General features: G+C 42.2%; 1 long non-coding RNA gene across 1 annotated transcript in view; it reads left to right on the top strand.

Moving 5' to 3' along the window:
- The window catches only part of LOC123017546, a 123,382-nt gene extending 104,934 nt beyond the window's left edge, over positions 1-18,448 (top strand). Inside the window, exon 2 of the long non-coding RNA XR_006413628.1 lies at positions 13,023-18,448. This is a non-coding gene — a long non-coding RNA (uncharacterized LOC123017546). The remainder of the gene's footprint in view (positions 1-13,022) is intronic.
- Positions 18,449-21,142: the final 2,694 nt, after the last annotated feature.

The raw sequence follows: 21,142 nt of genomic DNA on the forward strand, positions 1-21,142 counted from the left end.
AAAAAAAAAAAAAAAAAAAAAAAAAAAATCAAGTGCTTTCTTTTCATTCCTTGGCTGGCCTAGCATCACAAACTGAAGAAAATTAACTGTACCATCACTTTTCTTATTTCAGTGCAACTATCATAGAGTTAGAGGGCTTGGATTCCCTCTGCTGGCTTTGTAGATGGAAGACTTGGAGCATCCAACCACACAGGCTTCCCACAAGCTTCCCAGCCTTTATCCCAGGGATTCCTCTGTTCCACCTGAAAAAATTGCTTGCTTGCCCAATTGTAAATGGCTGTTCCTTCCAGTCAAGCAAAGGGAAAGTGGGCTGCTCAAAGAGGGGGCCAAGGAATCTATCTTTTGGCCTTTGAACATTGCTTGGGGGCATCCTCTTGTTGTTGATCCTTTGGCTATTTGCATGCCTGGTTCTGCCTTTGCTAATGCTGTTGCTTTGACTAGCTTAGAGCCAGTTTGCCATGATATGATATTGGAGGGGGGTGCAGCTGCTTCCCACTTCCTCTCTTCTGCTTTATATCCACCACTGATTTTGTCCCTTTCATTCATCTGTTAAGTCTCATCCCTACGCCTTCCTGTTTCTAGCTTTGGTCATACTGGGAGAGAGAAATGGGGGAAGCACCACCACACTGGTATAGTATTGTATAATGCAGAGGTGCAGTTTTAGAATAGGAACAACTTACATCTTGTAAAAGGCTGGTACATAAAACTAGAGATCAACATTCTGCTTTTATTTGCCTAGAAAGCAAACAGAGGCACTGCAAACTTCTTTCCCTCCATTTAATAAAAATAACAGTAGAACTGGCTTGTTGGCATAAAGTGACATGTGAATTTCAGTTTCCCACTCCATCCTTCCCTTGCCACCCTCTGAGGACTGCCAGGTCAAATGCTGAGGTAATGGCAGCCATAGCTACTGCTACTCTGCTGCGCAATTCTTTAAAATATAGGCTACTTCTCAGTGTGGCCCTCCAGTTTTGGCCTACAAACTTCCATCAGCTCTAGCCAACACAGACAAACGTGGCAATTATGGGAATTGTAGTCCAAAATAAGTAGAAGACCACAGACTGGCTACCCTGATCTAGACGTTTCAGACTGCAACTCCCATCATCCCTGACCACTCATCCTGTTGTTGGGGTGGTGGGAGTTGTAGTCCACAAAAGGTTTGAAGCTCTGCAGGTTGTGGGAGGTTGGTATAGGCCTCCAAACTCCAAACCCTGATGTATCCTGGCCTCCTTACCTAAACCTGTTCATGTGGGTCTCTTCCACTTTCCCTTTTGTCAGATTCCCTCACGTTCACGCACTTCTGTCCACTGTTTGCTCTGATTCTTGTAAAAATGTGCACCAACTTGCATGGGGACATCCCAGTGTTCAAGAGAGACTGTGCATTATCATGAGTTCTGTATCTTTTCTGAGCCCCTCAAATATGGGTGGTATGAGGTCTTAAACATGCCAGCAGCTCTCCTTCTGACATCTCAACCTTCAAGGGACAGCATGGGATTGTCTCCAGCTCTTTGGAGAACAGTCCTGGGATTCTGTGTTTCATTCTGTCCCACTTTAAAATAGCTGGGATACAAAACTGAAACTTGTGCACATGCAAACTGGAGAACAATTCCTAAGTTTTATACCACTCACACCTGTTTTCTTCATCTTCTTAGGAATGTTCATCTCCCAGCATTCCAAGATGCCACTGCTGGTATCCATTTAATAGCACAGCTACTGATGAGGGCAGAAGTTAAAACATTTAGCACTACATATATTTTGAAATTACTTTGTTAGTCTGTCTCTGTGTGTGTGTGTGCGTGCGTGTGTGTGCGTGCGCGCACAGAGAACGATGGCACTATCTCCACTGCAAAACCAAGGAATTTAACCAAAACTGTTGCGCAATCCAGAAGATGGCCACAATTGCTAAAGCAGTGAATTAGATTGAGGTTTTTCAACTATGTAGCAAGCTTTGACCTCCTATCAGAAAACAAACTTGCCTTGCTACATGAGTTCTGCAGCCTGCCTGGATCCTAACTGTGCCACAACCAAAAGGGAGGAAATTAGTGGGCTTGCATACAGGACTGAAGGGCCAAGGTTCAGGGATAACGTTTTTGTAGAAAGAGAGCAGCCAATGGGGGGCTTTTTAGTTTTAATGGCTGCCAGGGGAAAACTGTATAGCTCATACTGTCAGGATAGTTTCCTTTCCTGTTTTGCTTTGCTGCCCACACAGCCTTGCAGATAAACAAAATTCCGTGTCCCAGCATGGCTTTTTTCCCCTGAATCAGAAAAACACCCAGAATGAATTAGCCAAGAAAGTATCTCGGACACTGCTGAACACGTGTTCGAAGAAGCAATGGAAGGAGGTGGAGGAGCAGGAGAAGTTGATGGCAAGCAGATAGATCTTGATACACATCATTATTTTATTCTTGTCTCTTTCACTGTTTTATCTGGATGGCGATGTCTTCCTGTCCTGCTGCTTGAGGTGGAATTTACTCATTTACAGCTTGTGCCCTTGTACAGCCGCCAGCTACAGCTCTAGCAGTTTGGGCCGCCTCCTCTTACGGCCCGAGGGAGTCTCAGTGACTTGGTGGTTGGTGCAGAAAAGAATGGGGGCTGGAGGGCCAGGGCTCTTTGACCCTTGAGAGCCTTCTGCCTCTCTCCATGTGTGGGCCATTGGCTGAATCATTCACCCTTGCTGTGTGATTCTGGGATTTTAAAAAGCCTGGGTAGCTGGGTTTTCCTCCTTGCCAGAAAACAGTAATGTGTGGCTTGTGAGCCTAACCTTTCTTGATGAAGGATAACATGTGTTATCTGATGTTCCTTTTTGGAGGATCTCAATTCATAGACAGCTATGAAATGCTGGACAAGAATGCCTGGCCTACTGGATTAAACTGAATGGAGGGGGACACCCTGTCAGCTTTCATATGGGCTGCACCTGTTGCTGTAGTGAAAGCCTTGTAGAGGAAAGGATGAGTTATCTCTTTTTGACCATGACCCCCTCAGGCTGAGCTTGGCACCCTGCCATGCCCATCCCACTATATTCACAAGATTACTTTTATACATGGTGGACATTTTCATTTTTGTGCTCTTATAATATCTCATGTAGGGACAAATGAGAATCCCATTTGGGACCATGAAAATGTAACCAGCTAAGTAGCTCTGGCAGATTTTGTTTCATTCCTCCCCACTGGTGTTGACTCAGTCTGTTAACAGGTTGATCCAATTTAATAGATTCGGGGGGGTTTTCCCCCAGTGGTGAAAATTTGTGCAAATTGAATTGGTGGGGGTCTTGAAATGTGAGCAGATATTGCTGCTGTTGGTGGTAGTGGTGGCACTTAAATTTCTCTAGTCTTTCCTGAATGTGCTGATTGAGCTGTTGGATATGCTTAGTCTTGTTATGTCAATTAGATTGTATATTTCACTCGTGGAATTGAAACTCTGAACTAGAGTAGACAACATACAAGGAAATTGACAAAGTGAGACTGCATATATGCTAATTTGTGCCTAGTCGCATGATTGTAAGACATTTGTACTATTCAAAAGTACTAACAAAAATGAAAATGAAGTTAGAGCACTAAAGTGTGTGTGTGTGTGTGTGACATCTCTCACCTGACAATATAGTCCTTCCTCTGTTAAAGTGTTAAACTGACATTTATCTTTCAATACTTTCCCAAGTCTCTAGTAAATCCAGAACAGTAAATTATTGTCCATCCTTTTCATGGCTCTTTCTCCGAGCAGTTACTGCTGTTGCACATATTTTTCTTCCACTTACTTCCCAGCCTCTCAATTTGGGCAACTAAATTTATGAAAAACTGTGGGAAGTGTTAAATTGTGTAAATTTGATTATGCACAATTTTAATCCAATTTACATAAATTACCATTTGCTGAACTGGCAGGACCTGACAAAATGTGCAACACATTTCTGGGATTAGGGGAAAAACCCATTACCAATAAAGAAACACCACAGGATCCTATTGGGCTCAAATTAAATGGAATTCCCCGTGTCACTCATTGTTGCATGTGTCTTAGTTTTCTGTGGCTTTCACTTCTATTTTTGTGCTATTATATTTGAAATGGTACAATACTTTGAAAATATATTTAGTAGGTGTTTAAATCAATTCAATAAATATATAAAGTATTTTCCTTGTTGTGGTCCTGGCAATGCTGATCAACCAGGCGTGATCCCTTTCTCGTTGTTGTCTAATACACTAAATTCAGAGGGTAGTTTAATGAAGATGGGAAGATTTTACCTGTTTGAGAAGGATCACCTGGACCAAAGGAGGAAGACATGCTTTGCGATAGTGCTTTATGGATTCACACTTCCGTATTTTTGGTCAGGGTTCAGTCCTGAGTAATGTATATTCTACTGTTGACAGTGGCATATACTGGGAACAGAGTTCCCATAGGGTAGGGGGCTCTCCCAACCCAGCACCCTTGGTAGAGCTGATTCGATTCCTTGGGGAAGCCAGACCTTCTGCAAAGACGCAGTCTACTTGTAAAACACTAGGTCAAAATCCATGCATTCCTGTAGAACACTCTGAGCAGCTAATGTGCATTTAACACAGTTGGGTTTATCACTGCACACAATTTGTTGCTTTTTTTCTCTTCCTACTTGGTTCTTGGAAAGACTGAAGAGTGTTTTGTAAATACACTAAGTAATGTGTAGCCCTTGAGGATACACTTCTATGTTTTGGTAGATAATATCAATGGTAAAAATCATTGCCATTTTCCTTCCTAAGTATCATTGTGTATCAAGGGAGGAGGAAGAGGAGCCCTTATTATAACCAAGGGTGGGAAAAAAGGGTTACAAACTCCAATGGTGAACATTTGAAAGTGATGCATTATGCAAATATCATAGATTTTTACAGCATGAATACTATACAAATATCTCCACCATGGATCTTGACTTCTCATATTTTGGTATAGCTATATTTCATTCCTCAACAGAGAATCCATGACCTTTTCACCCTGTGTCAATATGAAACCTAGCACTAGTTGTGAAATGGGTCATTTTTGACCCCAGGCAAAAGTGCCTCTGGCAAAGCAAATGCTGCATATGAAAGGCCTTTGTTCTGACTGAATGTTTCCCCCAGGAGGTTTAGCATAAGAATGGCTTTCAGGTTTCAGCTGGACAGGTAATTTAAGATTTAATATTTCCTGAGGCTACGCATAACAATAAAATAAGTATAACAGTGCTTGGCCTCTTGACTTTTGCTTTGCCTAATAATAGCTTAACTTACAAAATGTAAACCAGCTTTTCCTCAATGCATTTTAATTCTCTTTACTGGAAGCTCAGACACTTGGCTTTCAAAAAAGACTAAGATAACTTGTACTTAACCTTCTTTGGTACCCCATTATTTAGGTTCTATAAAACTATTCTAATGCAGATTTGAGGGTTTTCTTTCTATAAAACAGGCAAGTTTTGCTTTATAGAAAGAAAACAATGTAAAAGGCAGGAAACTGGAATTTTGAGACATTTTTGACTTATGTGTGAGTGTGAGCCAGGGAGGGCCAACAAGGGGGATGCAGTGTAAACTTGCTGAAACTCTGCCCTTGGCTGCCTTTGAAGCTATCATAGAAACAGAACGAGTCAGAAGGGGCCTCCTGGGCCACCTAGTCTGACCTCCGGCACCAGCCGGCTCCGCTCACGACATGCCCACCATGTGCACGTCCAACCTATCCTTGAACACCCGCACCATAGAAAGCTATCAGGACCAAGGCCCACTGCCTCTGCCAGTCCTCTTGAGGCAGTCAGCAAGGAGAGAGAGGCTCTGTGAGTGATACTTCCCCTCTTGGGTGCCTCAGAGTCACCTTCTAGTTGTGGCCAAAATAGCTGAAGGCCATTCATTAACAGGTGAATAGTTTTTCTTTTCTTTTTTTAAAGATACCTAAAATTAGGACTCACATGCAAAATTGTCCATCAGTACCATTTTTACATGGGTGATTACCTGATCCCACCCTATGGCACATAATAAGTGGGTAGTGTCAGAATCCCGGAAACTCAATTTGAGAAGAGGGAATAAAACTCGGGTTTGTGGGAAAGACCAAGCGTCCAGACCATCTGAGGCTTTACTGTATTTTCCCCAAGGTTCCCGCGGTACTCGTGATAATGCATGCATTACCGGGCAGGCAGAGGTGAACTCTGCTGCAAAGCTTCAATACCATTACAGGGCATTTATAGGTACACAGGTACAGGGCAATTGATGACAGAATGCAGAGATTACAATAAGATTCTGAGGTCATCACATACAGAACAGATAAAGAAATGTCAGTCAATCACACAGTAACAATGAGTTTACAATATTTCTAATTGCCTGTATTGACACTTTAGTTCAGTAGCTTGAACCCATCTCCAGATCTGCTTAGACATGTAAATTCAAGCTACTGAAACAATGCATGAACTCAAGACTCCTATCTACACTAGGCATTCTGAATTGGCCAGGGCACATGGAGCCTCTGGGCTATCAAAAGATACTTCCTTGTTAACTGAAATCCAACAATGACTATTTAATCATTGTGAAGGTATACAATGTAAATTTGGACTAAATGGCCTGTCTACTGTAGCCCACAGCTAAAGGTGAGAGAAAGGAGCAGGGGAGGAATGCCATTTTAAACAGTGGCAGCTTGGTTTTGAGAAGGAGCACAAGGCAAAGGCACATAGAAATAATGCTTTTCAGACAGGATTTATCCAAATTTTCCCAACAGTAGTAGTCATGTCAAAGATGGAGAGGCCATTTCGGAGTGTGGGCCTGCTTAGACATACCTCCCACCTCCTGACTGGATAATGTTCTGATCCTGGTGCTTCATGCCATATAGCTTCCTCTGTCCAGTTGGGGTGGGGAAGGGGCCAGATCCTAGGCAAGAAGGAAGTGGAGCATTTCTCCAGAAAACTTGGCTGGCATCTATATTTAGTCCTGATGAGGCATTTCAGGAAATGGCTTTGATCTTTCACAGCAAGGCAGCTTCAAACGAGCCGCAAAAGAAGCCACCTACCTGAGTGCTGAGATAACAGCTTTCTACCCACACTCTCTGATATCTCTGTTTTATGGGGCTTTGATTGCAGCCAGGATACTTGGGGATCTGAGGAAACTTCAAAAGCTGCACAGTTGCACTGCATCACCTTGTACAAAGAATGTATGAGGTGTGTGTGTGTGTGTGTGTCGACATTCTTATTTCTACATTAAGAAATATTTCTATGCAGTCAGGTTGTAAAGCTATTACAGTGTCGTCCTCATTCCCAACTAGAAATGTAGCCTTGTTAGTTTGTTGCTGCAAAAACAACCAGTAGTCCTAAGGACAATTGGATATTTTAGCAGAGACATTCAAGGGCCAGATCCCATGTTATCAAATACACAAAGAGCCCTGCTGAAGAAGCACAAGGGTTCCATCTAGTCCAACTCCAGTTTTCTCTCAGCGTCCAAAGCAATGCTTCTGGAAATTGCAAAGGCAGGGCAGGGGTTTTCTTTACATTATGCATCACTTTATAAACCCCTGCCAACTCTTTTAAAAACTAAAAAGCTCCAGCCATAGTTTTTGCTTATAGTGAAGGTTCTCCAGCCACCCGATTAATTTTACTTAACTTTTTTTCAGTTCTACAATATCTTTTTAGAAGCTGTGATACCTTCCCATATTTCAATTTGTGATGCAAAGCTGACCTTCAGAGCCCTACAGTTAAATGACACCATGGGCAACAGGCTCTTAGATGCAAAAACAGGGTTTGGGCTTATAGCTGAAATGATATTCCACTCCTTGCTATAGGAAAGGTTGCCTATAAAGACTGTACTGAAGAGGGTGCTATTATACCTTTCAATAGTCTGAGGCAGCAAGGAGGGGTGCAGGCACTGTGCCCCCTGCCCATTTCTCCATTGGTCTCTTTGTCCACTTTCTCTGTTCTGGGCAGTGGTTCTGCTTCCTGCAGAAGAGTTGGTTGGAAGACCAGGAGAGGATTTCAGCAGGAGACGCAGCATCACATTCTTGCTCACTGCCTCAATATTTAGGACTTAGTGTCTAGGTTGGGGTGTGGTAAGCTCATGTCCAGGATAGTTTCTTCCTCCCCTCCCCTGCACACATGTTCAAGTCAGAACAGATATGATTCAGAAAGGATTGTTACATAGCTACATGCTAGGCTTTCAGCTGCATCTTTACTGAAAGTGTGGAGCAATTACTTTTTTTTTTGAATAAGTTTTATTCTTAATATATACCTAACCAAAACAAACAAACAAACAAACAAAAAACTAAAAAAGCATCAATCATTGAAAACATCAGACCTACTGGGTCAGCCCCCCACATTTTTTCTTTTTATGTTAAATTATAAACATATTTAAGTCTATGCGTAGTCCTGTTTCTCTAGCCAATGATATAAGGAGTCCCAGGTTTGATAGAAATCTGTATCTTCTTTCTCCTTCAGAGATCAGGTCAATCTGTCCATTTCCACACAGTCTAAGATCTTTTTTAGAATCAGTTAATCGGTAGGTAGCTCTTCACTCTTCCAGTGTTGGGCCAATGCAATCCTCGCCGCAGTAGTTACATGTAGAGTCAAATACATTGCTTGTTTACTAAGATCATCAGGTACAATGCCTAATAAAAAAACTTCAGGTTTAAATGTTAGAGGTTTTTGTAACATTTTCTCAAGCCATTTGTGTATTTTAATCCAATAATTTTTTGCCTTATCACATGTCCACCACATATGATAAAAAGTACCCGATTTGTGTGTACATTTCCAACATCCATTTGACATATTTGGAAACATCTTAGCTAACCTATTTGGTGACAGATACCATCTATAACACATTTTATACAGGTTTTCTTTATATGAAGTTGCTAATGTGGATATGCTTCTGTATCAAATACCTGACATGGGTTTCTCCATCAAGCCATTGAATGTCTTTAGATTTTTTAAATGCCTTCAGCATAGAAGGCTTTCTTAACCTGGTGCCATAAGGCTGACAGAGATCACTCCACAGTCAGTGGCCACCCCTGAGAAGGCCCTCCTTGTTGCCACCCTCTGAGACTTCTTCAAAGGTGGCAATCAGAGGGAGTTCTCAGCTGTTGATCATAAAAGGCTGGATGGATTGCAGTTGGAACTAGTCAACTAATCAAAAGGAGCTCTGGATCTTAAGCTAAAAAGTAACATCTGAAGTTGTCCTCTGGGTCATTGAGAGGCAAGGCACAATGCTGAACAGCTTGTATGTTTTGATAGAGTAGTGCCATTCCTTTCAAAAATAGGGATAACATGATGCCCCAGGCTGTGTGATGGTGTCCACACTGCTGCCTTCATGTACCAGCAGGAAGCTTCCAGAAACTAGGGCAGTGTTGGCGATAGAGGCATTCATAATATGGGTTTTTCCCACATAGCCGAAATCCTGGTAATGGCTCAGGCATTGCTTCCTCACTGTCTAGGCAATATCTGTTCTGTTCAGATTGCTGTAATATGTCTCATGTAAGCTTTCCCAACACTAAAAGGAACTTTTAAAATTAATATCCCTGAATGTTCCGCATATCTTATTATAAGCCAACTGTTATCACCTTCTTTTTGTCCAAGTGCAAATGTTTACACATTGAGTAACAAGGAGGAAAACTATGCAAAGATTTTGTTGTATCAGTTCCTTTCAGTGACCTAGCTTGGATCATAAGCCACATCACCAACCAAACAGCAAAAAAGCCATGCTGGTTTAAAATGAGACCCACATATTTTTCAGCACCTTAAATCCTAGCACAGAGGCCCACAATGAGAAACTAGATAACTTTCAGGCAGAGATGACTGTGCGCGAGTGTTAATTTTGGGCCTCTGGCTGCTCACTGGTCAAACATTGCCCAGATGGTAGAATGTATGTCTTGTTAGTCCCTAAAAGCGTAACAGAGCCCGCTTGTTTAGCCTGCAAGGGAGTGTGTGCACGGGTAATTTGTCCAACCTAATTTCCTTTTTTACCACCACCCATTCCGAGCGCTGCCTTCCCTTCCAGGCTTGGTTCTGCCCAGGGCTGAGCAGCACCTCTTCCCTCTGGCCTTCTGTTTATCATCTTCTGTCAAGCGCATGCGGTTGCCTGGCAACAGAAAGGAAGTGCCAGCCGGAGCCACGTGGTTGCGGCCAGTCATTTCGTGTTAGCATCCTGGGGCAAAGTCTCATTTATTTCTAATCTAATGTTTCTAGGGGAACGCCACAGTCAGCGAGTCCCGGACACAGTGCCAGTTTAGACAAAACCGCCTCTCTTGGTTTCTACTTTCGTTGGAACTCGTTCTCGTTGGGACTATGTTTACTGTTTCTGGCTGAATATTCATTAAGTTCTGTCGTTAAAAGAACCAGAAAGAAAATCTGTTTAATCTTGGATGAACATTACCATCTTATTTCATTTCTTTCGACTGATAACATTGGGTTAGAATTGCCACTCCAAAAGTTAAAACATATTATGAATATTGTTTGAGATGGATTAAGCCCTACCCTTCAACATGTTTCAACTGGCTTTTTGTTTGTGCAAGGTGCTTAAAATGGGGCAAAAGAATAGATTTCCCCTCCCATGTCAGTATTTAAAACTGTATATGTGGAACCATTCTCACAAACCTGTCACACGTCAGTTAAAGGAAAAAAGTACCAGCTAATTCATTCTCATTCTCTCTCTGCAGTTGAGGGTCCTGTTCCTATTGGGATCCTCATGCAGAGAAATTTAATTTTACCCTCCCCTGCTGCAATTTTAGCAATAGCCACCGAAACCACCATTATATGGCTACAGGGCTTCGAAAAATAGCTTGCATGAGCACTAATGGGGGCTTTTATTAAGTACTGCTGTTGCACATGTGGGGTAATTATTCATAAAATCACAGCTGGCGATAAAAGAATTAAACTCCACTCCCCTTCCCACTTGGAAGATGCTATTGAGAATAAGAAAACACATTGCAAGAATATAATGATTTTTTTAAAGCAGAGGAGATGGTAATCAATTCAGCATTAAATATTTTTCATGTGATCCCTGAGTCTGTAAGTTTTTTAAGAGGACAGGAGCAATCTAGGTCTTATTCTTATGCATTCAATTTAAAGGTCAGCAATGCCCATTCGATGATGTACTATAGAATTTAGGGCTGTCATCTCTCTGTACCTGTGTGATGCTTTTGGCAAAATAAGGAATCATTTATAGGAGCTCTGTACTGCTTCTTCATGGAGGTGTCCTCTTTTAGCTTCTGTTTTTGTGTTCAGCTTTTATTTTCTCTTAGTTTTATGCTGCACAATTACAGCAAAGCTTTACTCCCTGGTAAGAAAATCTGTCATTTGTAGGCAGTGCTTTTTTTGTAAGAAAAAAGGTGCTGGAACTCACATTTTGTTAATCTTTTATTTAAAAAAATATATATATTCAGTTCTTAACATAAATTTAATCTATTGTATTTAAGGCAAATGTTCATAGTAAATTCCAAAGTTTTGTCCAATTCTCGTCCGACAAATCTTCTCAACCGACAAATCTTTCCCTGCTGTTAGTATCTATGTGTTCTGTCATTGTGTCTGTTAATGTTCTGGCCTTTTTATTATCAGGACTGGTGGTTGAGAAGTAATTAGTAATTTTTTTCATTTTTCAATTTAGGGTCACACTTTTACACTAAAATTTAAAAAAGGATTTTCAATTCACCAACTTTTTTTTAAAATAAAGAAATTATTTACCTTTCACACATAGTCAGTCACTGTATACACACACACACACACGTCAGTTGTGTAACGAAACATAATGGACGCTGCCCACAGTAAGCACTCAGCATGTGACCACACAACCAATCACAAGCCGAGCAGTGCCACAAGCCGAGCAGTGCCATCACAACCAGCGCGGATGAAGTATGCATGCATAGGAGTTGACACACAAGCAGCCCGCATGCACCGTTTTAATGATTTTGCCGCTGACCTGCTACGCTCGACAGAGCGATTCAAATCCACGTGGACCAAACATCAAATTTTCAAAAGTTACTTTTAAAACTTGGAAAATCCATTGAAAAAAGGTGCCGGAACTCTGTTCCGGTGCGTTCTATGACAAAAAAAGCACTTTTTGTAGGGAAGGAGAGGGCTGCACAAGGCTGTTGTGGGAAGACAGACTCCATGAAATGATTTCATCTCAGGAGCATCCATTGTTTAGAATTTTGCTTCTAAAAATGTTCAGATTAATTATTCTGGCATAATAGAAATGCCCATATAACATGCAATAATATGAAAATTATGTTCTGCAAATAGCACTTGGATTTTTAAAGGCCCAGTTTCCTAAGTGTGTTTCAGGTTCTTCTAAAACATGGTGTTGCCCATGTTTGGCTATGACATCTTCTCTGGCTTATAATCTTGCTTTGTTAATTAACACTCAGCCAAAGTTCCTTGGTTCTCTGGCTCAGTATCATGGCACTCAAGCCCACAGGTGAAATGGAGGTGCTTGCAGCCATGCCTGGGTTTATGAAGTGTTCTGCATATATGAATTGGCATGTTTATGAGCATATGAATGCAATTGCCATCGTGGCATGACTAATCTGTTAGGATTCAGATAATGCAAAATCGGTATAAAGTACAGATGGAGATGGCAAAGGCAACAGTGATTCAAAATGCAGAAGGGTGGATGGGAGGGACACATGAGGCCCATCCTAGAACTGATTGTCTTCAATGATTATTTCCTCTTGGGAGCCATTTCAGAGCAGAGGGAAAACAGCTGCAGAGGGTTTCAGGGGAAGAGCATTGCCGAGGAATGGGGGTCTTCAACTTCCTCTACTTCATAAGCATTTGGCAACAACCTGCTTCTAAGGAACTGCTGGCCACTGTCTCATCTTGTTTAACCCACAATCTGGTGGGATGTATGCTTGTTAAAAGCTAATGAGTGATTGCATTTCTGGTCTTTCTGGAAAGAAATCACTTTTTCAAGATCAGAATGAGCACTTCAGAATCTGATGTTGAAGTGGATTGTTCCACTGAAACAGGTGCTAATTACAATTTTCTTAAATGTTGATTCCTGTCAACAGGAAACAGAATCTTTAACCCCTACCGCCAGGTTTTCACAGCAAAGTGATAACTGTTTCTATTTCTTTCACTGCAGGGTCACCTGGCCAGAGAAGAGGATGATTGATGCACAGAGGATGCTGACCGAAAGGCCCAGGTGCAGAAGACCCAACTGTTTGTGGAAGCAGGATCTCACCTGATGGGAAATTCTGTTTGGATATGTCAGGAAATTGTTGACGATGACTTGCAGAATTCTGTCCATAACAGCTAAAACAGATGATATGTATGGGAAGAATCTTCCATCTTACAATCAACAGAAATGGACCGTGGGCTCTTCAGCTGGCATGAAGATAACCAAGGCTACCTCACCAGTAATTCTATGTATGATGACGCAGTTAACTTTGGCTTGTTCCTCTGGTTTTACAGCATTCAAATTTTGCCTCCTTGAACAATATGGCTGGAGATTCACCTTTAGGATAGCTCCAAAAGTCATCTGGGGCAGTGAACGACCGTTCGGCCTGAAAGGGAAAGGATTTTTTTCTCCTCCTCTATTTTTTTAAAGATTCAAAGCCTGTCTAGATACAGTGGAAGCTGTTGTGAATTTTCTAAAAATGAATGCCCACACTCACTTTTACTTTTCTGATTTCTCATTTGTCTTATGTGCTTTATTCCATTGCTGGTGTAGTGTTTCAGTGCAAGTTCATGATGTCTTTGGGACTGACAGAAAGATCAGACAAGAAATACCCACTGCTAGGAAAAAAACTCCAAACTGTGTTTGGAGGAATAATGCTTGATCCCTCCAAACTAGGCAACCCCAGGCAGTACCTAATTGTAAGTCTTCCATCAAAACAAAATCATTATGTAATCAGGAAGGTTGCTGACCAGTAAGAGTGATGGACAGAGGGTAGCTGAATGGAAAGCAATGCTAAGGGGTCAGCAGGGGAGGAACAGTCCTGGAATATCTAAGAGTCAGCAGCCCATGCCACAGAAAAAGAAAACTGCTGCAAAATAGGCATAGTGGTGGTGACGGGGAATCACACAGCCACACACAAGTATTCCCATGGATCAACATTCTTGGGTTCCAGCAAAAGCTCCCATTTCACAGAGAGGCAGGTTATTTTAAGATAAGTGGGAAGAGAGAATTCACTCAGCCACAATAACAGTGATGATAGTTTTTGAAAAGATGTGATATTTTCAGGGCCACACAGAAAAGCAGGTTTTGGAAGACAGGAACAAGTTCTGAAGTCATCCAAAATCCATGCCTTTGTATATCCGTCATAAAGAATCCACCAGTGTAGGCCTGTTTAGAAGGCATGTAGTACAGAATTCCAGATCATGTGTATCTCATTAGAAGTAAAGAGCACTGGACTGCTCAAGGGGAAGGACGAACGTCCCTCCAAATGCAATAATAGATGAGTGTATCCCTTTGGAATCCAGCAGGAACTCTGTGCAAAAGTGCCAAGTCACCTCACCATTCACACACAGGCACTCCCTTCTTTCACCCTACCCCCACATACCATACCATACCATACCATACCATACCATACCATACCATACCATACCCACAGACATAAACTACAGACCATACTAACCAAGATAATGATAATTAAAAACTAAGGTGATATTCTGAGAGGTACACAGAAGAACAACTTTTGGAATACACACGTATTATTTATTTAAAACATTTTTATACATACACTCACATTCAGCCCCTGTATGCCCCCTCCCGCTACACACATACCAGATATGATACTCACATATCCTGAACTAGACTGGGCATATATGCCACAGAAAGTATTCACAAACTCTGGACTAGCTCATATAACCACCCCCTGACCAGACCACACACATGCTTACGCACACACACACAACCCAGACCATACCTACAAACCCTAGACCACATCATTCAGACACACAAGCATGCACCCTGGGATAGAAACATACATGCAGACTCTTTCACACACACCTCTTCAAATATTACGCAATGCCATGCTGTGATGGAGCTGAAACTGCCGCTGCAGCCGCTCTGACCAGCTCATTCAGGACACTGGCTCCTGGCACCCCAACCATGCCTAGAAGAGGGAGGGCAGGGATGGTCCCTACCTGGCCAGCTCAAGCTCTCAGCCAGCTTTGTGAGCGGCCTCCCCCCTGGTGAGGGGTGCCTTCACGGCTTGCCACTGGCCACCAGGGAGTCCTCACTCCAGGGGAAGGCCCTGGAGCAGCAGGAATGCTCCACGCATGGGTGTGAGTTTGCGCTTGCACTGGAGTGTAACTACAGATTGCCCTTCCAGGAGCTCCTGCAGCTGTGTGGTGGCACTGCAGGGAAGTCACTTTTCTCAGGCTGGTGCCTTTTTTTTTTCTTTTCAAACGGTAAGAGAGGGAGGAATGCACAGTGGGAAGCTGAAGCTCAAAGTGCCCTCAAATTGGAGCAGCACCTAGATGAATGTCATAGAAGATGATATATGCTTGTGCATCTAACACACAGGAGATAAAACTGTGTGAGCATCAGATCAAATAAGTTTAGGGACACATTCAAATAAGTTGAGGAAACTGACTGTATTAACACTTTACTACCACTGTCGGAGCAGGTGGACAGAAAAGGAAAGGGAATCCCAATGGTTTATAAAGTAATTAAAAGAATAATGGTTTTCTTCGTGCATGCACAACTCTGGGACCTACCCAGTAGTTGGATCTAGAGCAGAAAATTCCCATTGTCATCGCATCATCTTTCTTTTCTAGCTATGCAAGACCAATTAGCGTAATGATGTAAGAATAAAAGAACTGTCATACCCAGTCCATCTCTCCAAGCATCATGTCTAACATAAGTTGCATTCATTTTAATGAGTTTACTCCACAGCGGAGTGGTGTTGGATTTTACCCAGAGAGTAATGCAGGGAATAAATTACAGATGCATGGCCATCTGCCTTATGGTGGTATCCAGCCATGAAGCACTGAAAATTGGAAGGAATGGGCAGTTGGTGGATCTATGGGTATCAAAGGGCTATTTGTCCCCACGGGAATCCACTGTGGAGAGGCAAAACCCATGGCATTGTCAACAACACTTTTTGGCCTTCATGAACTTTCATTGCCCACCATTGCTAAACTTGCTAAGCAGTGATGCATCTATTAGTTCAGTGGAAGCTGATCTGCATTTTCCCTTATTAAGCTTACTAATGACATCATACACTTCTAGTAGGACTCCAGCTGATTTGGAGCTAAAACCAGTAGTTCTCAAGTGGTATGTTAACATCTGATAGTAGGAGGCATTTAATTTTATTTACACATTACATTTTATATGGCCACCCATCAATAGATTTTCTTTGGCCAGCTTATAAAATAAAAAGCAAAACTAAGTATACTATGCAATAAATTAAAAACAGAAAATAAAAATAAAGTGCAAAACAACAAACAACTCAGATTTAAAACAACTGCAAGGGACTAAAACAGTTGATGCGTTGCAAGAGCGTTTAAAAGGTGCAGCCTTATGGATCCTAGATGCTGTGGAGCTGGCCATAGGAGTTTTCCCAAGCTCCAGCCTTGGGACTTCAAATTCAGAGAGCTTTCCCTCTGCCCTGGGAGCATGGTTCTTTCTTCACTGGCTGTAGCTCAAGTTGCAAACGAAACTTCAGAGCTGCTGTTCGCTCTACCAGGATGTGAGGAATCACTGTGGTACCTCAGCCCTGCCTCCTCACTAGCAGATGCGTGCAACCAAGTACTTGGGAGGGCAAGAGAAGCATAGGGGCAATCCTCATTGGAGCTCTCCTACCTTCCATGGATACCCATAATCCCCCCAGTTCAGGGGGTTATGGGCATCCACCCTGGATGTCACCCTAACTGGTGGAAGCAGTACAGCTAAAGAGGATAAAAATAATACAGGCTTCCTTCCTATACAGGACCTGGATGTCACAGCTGCAGTCTACACAAAAGCACATTCATTGAGAATCCCCTTAGAAAAACTATTTGACAGCTACTATTTTGCAAAGTACACATTGCACCTGTAAATATGTAATAAAGTGATCTTAAATGAGTCGCTTGCATTTATGAGGGTTTGTTGTTTCTTCATATGCTTTTTATGAGCAGACCATTCAGACTAGATGGCCCGGGAGGCCCCTTCTGACTCGCTCTGTTTCTATGCTTTGGAAGGCTCTTTGGAATCAAAGCAGTATATTAGATAGCACAGCATTTGAAGTGTGACTACCACAATTCTGTTATCAGTGCCATAACTCAAAATGGTGACATAATGAATGGCATGAATTCATAGTGTTTCCTGCATACTTCCTGCATTTTTTCCTTTTAATCTTTAACGTAAAGAACTCTTTAATACCCAATCAAATGAAAAGAGGCTTTTTCCCATGTCAAACTACAGATGATGTTGCTGGTGGATTTTTTTTTTTTTTAATTTCCTTGGTTTAATGATTGGTTGAGACAAGATGTTAAAAACTTGTATCTAGCATATCTGTTGTTTAGAATGTTTTTACATTTTTTTCTGTAGAAGGCTGCTAACTGACCAGTTTAAAAAAGAAGTATTAGTGCACTTTCTGATATTTTAGCCTCCTGCTTAGCTGCTTATCCATTGTCACCAACCTGAAGGTCAATTTCACAGCAGGTACAAGTTTTGAGGTGTGCTATTTTACCTTTTTTACTTGTTGGAAGTGACTTTCAGCACAAACCCATTTGAAAAAGAAAGACATGTGTGTTTTACATGCCCCATTTTGTTTCGAGTGACAATAATAACTTTGCTCACTGAGTTTCCACCATATCATGGGAACATTATGAGAAGAGTCGGGACTTTACTTATTTGTTTGCTTTGAGCATTTATACCTTTCAATTTAGAGCATCGAGAATATTGTGCCATTCACTCGTGGAACAACCACTCGCACAATACGGTTTTCATGCTCTGCTGACCTATCCCAGTCTGGAAAGGAGCATCTCCACTAATTTCTGGGGTTGTTTTTAGTGTGTGTCCCATTGCACAAGCAATCACTCCTGCAAGCACAACAGAACCAGCTGGGAAACTGCACTGTATACTGCCTAAAGAATTTAAATCAGCCAATGAAGCCCATTCAGCAATTTAAGCAATTAATAGAGACAAGGACAGCCATTCCAATTTGGAATCCAACAGAGTTCAAGTGTAACCTTAGATGACAAGGGATGCAAACATGAGAGGCATCAAGCAGGTTGGGCTCAATTGTTCCATGATATTTTCCTAGATCGCATTCCATACGGTATGTTCTTCTTTAGCAACAAGGTATTGAGTATCACTATGAATTGTAATTTATGAAGAAGTCCATCAGAGCAGCAGCAGTGCAGAGGTGTGACGATGTGTCGGAACTTACAAATCTGGAGCTTCCTCAGACAAATATCGCAGTGCAACAAGCTGGCAGCAAACAACTGTTTTGTTCCGAGGCTAAAACTTTTGTCAAAGATCCCAAGATGTTCACACCTTTTCTGACAGATGACTTACATGTTTAGGTGTTGGTTCCAAAAGACATGTATTCAATAAATCCTTTGCAATATTTTGGAGCACGTCTTTTATAGCCTTACTGCTAATGTGCCTGTTTGTAAGACCAAATCTCTCATGGCAGATATTTGCCTGAGTTTACGGACCCTTAACATACTGCCAAAACATGGCACTGTTGACACATCTCCATGCTGGGTACAGAGCCCAAAACATCTACTTAAATAGGTGACTGAGTAATAAAAGGGTGTGAACACAAAAGTAATCTCCAGGTTTTATTGAGGGTTTTCTGAAATAGTTCTTCTGGCACCAATCCTTCTGGGAATATGGCAGTGCTTCCTTTGTGGTGGAATTATGTGTTTCCCTATCGGTGAACTGACCTGAGCTTTTCATGAGTACTGCGAATTCTGTTGTTGTGGCTTCCTGAGGATTTTGCGTACAAACCTCTTATGGGAGGTATTCTCTACAGTTCATTTAAGGGTGCGTTTAGCTGTTCAGCAACAAGAATTACTGTGGGAATGTTCTGGTGCCAAAGGTATGTGTTTCATTTTTATGTGTTGGTGAGTGACATTCTCAGGTACAAAGCTGCCAGCAGGCTAAAAGAAACCACACACTTCTCGTGATAACTTTTTGTGCAATGTCAGCTGTGAAAAGTTGCTGCAGATTTCAAAGCCTTCATCTGTGAGTTTTTGGTTTCTAATATATAGATAAGTTTAGCAATACAGAAATGTGTGCACACAGACATGTATTTTTTTCTGTTCTGCCAAGCAGTGAAGCTTTTTAATATCTATGCATTGCACCAAATTTAAAAGTCTTTAAAAACTATAGGAAAAGTTGCAAGCACAAAACTGGGTCATTCTTTATGTATCACACTTGCCTGGAAAGAATGAAATCAACATGGATCGGACCAACCTTGTTCACATGCTCTTTTTTGGGGTCAAGCCACGGACTCTGATCAAACCAGTTTTGCACCGTTCTATAGCACTTCAAACGCTGCCCTGAAAATGCCAAAGCTTGATCCCAGAGGTCTTGCCAACACTTCTGCGTGGTCATGTTACATTTTGCCCAGACTATTGCTGATTCTTCCTAGATAGTGCCCATGGCAATCTATTGATTTAATATTTAATGTTTAATACTTCATGAAGGATGGGATGGTTGTTTTTGTGTTGGCCTCTCTATTCTTTACCAGGGTATTTATCCATGGGAATTAAATGTCTCATAATGTACACAGAACACCAACTTGATTGCTTGCAAGGGAGCCTGAGCTTTCAGATATGCTCTTTTCTTTATACTGGAGAATTAACCTTGCATTTGCCTCCAGCCCAGTGCAGGTATGAGTGGGAGAAATGAGCCTCCCCAGTCTTTAATGCATTTTCCTGTTGTGATATCCCTCCTATGGGATGTAATCCCAATATGGATCACACTGTGTTCTTTCTAGGTAGGGCTAGTAAGCAGAATGCAGCAGGGCTGGGACAAGTGCTCATGGTAGGCAAGTCATGAGCGGAGCTGCGGGTCAGACTAGATGGCCCAGGAGACCCCTTCTGACTCGATTTGTTTTCTGTGTTACCATGTTTTCTGTGTTTCTAAGTTGCATGAGATGGAAGAACGTCCCACCCTGCCCTCCCATTGCCATCACTGCACCTATTGTCTGAAAAGCCACGCCAGCTGTAACAGGTGGTTTGTGCAGCTCTCCAGACAGTCAAGGTCCAAATTCCTGTCTCTGAGATAGTCCATCCCCCCCAACAACCTCCTGAGATGCCCTCTCCCACCATGCATGGATCTCTGGAGGTACCCCATACAAATAGGCATTTAGGCCTCAACTCTCTGAAGAGTTGCACCACCCCCTTCTCTGGCTGACTTAGCTCTGCAGAGAGTCTGGCTCACACTGAGAGCAAGACAGAGGGTGAGCAGCCACCCTGGAGAGCCAATCTTTATTATTACTGCATTATTTGCTTCAGTGGGCAAGAGGGATTGGCAGGTCTCTCTGGCTCACTTACTAGCATGACTGAGAAGGTGGCTATTTGAGAAAACCCCACTGGTCTCCCTCTCTTGCCTCAGCAAATGCTATGGCCATGGAGCAGCTGGTGGAGCATCTGCTAGAGGAAGAGGCAGGCTTCCAGGTAAAGGCAGCGTGAGGAGAATAGCTCAATTTACCACTCCTCTCATTCTTCCACCCCAAGCAGAGGCTTCTCTCTGTTGGATGGGAAGACCAGCCCTGGAATGCAGAGCAGAAAAACCATTCAGGGATCAAAACAAAACAACTTCTATCCACTGTGTTCAATGTACCACTCTGAAGGCTCATCATGCAGGAACCCAAACTTGGGATATGTTCAGTAGCTGGCTGGGAAGTTTCCTGCCTTGAATTCCATTGTGGAAGAAGGGGAATATAGTAATAGTGCTGATCAGATGAAGCTTAGGATTTATGGTAGCTGTTTTTCTAATATCCTGTTGGAGTTTTGTATCAAGAGGGTACCACAATATTATCAGCAGAATTATAAGATGTGGTGATGGCTTGCAACAGAGATGGCTTTATAAGGGAACTGGAGATGGCTACCAACGGAAATGGATTTATAGGGGATCCTCATCTAGAATACTGTGTCCAGTTCTGGGCACCAAGATTTAAGAAAGATGAAGAAAAATTAGGAAGGGTCCAGAGGAAGGCAACAAAAATGATCTGGGGTTTGGAAACACTGTCCTATGAGGAGCAACTGAGAGAACTGGGCATATTCAGCCTTGAGAAGAGAAGACTGGGGGGGGGG

The sequence above is a fragment of the Varanus komodoensis genome, unplaced genomic scaffold (genome assembly GCF_004798865.1).
Source record: "Varanus komodoensis strain SLA01 unplaced genomic scaffold, ASM479886v1 scaffold96, whole genome shotgun sequence".
Lineage (NCBI taxonomy): Eukaryota > Metazoa > Chordata > Lepidosauria > Squamata > Varanidae > Varanus > Varanus komodoensis.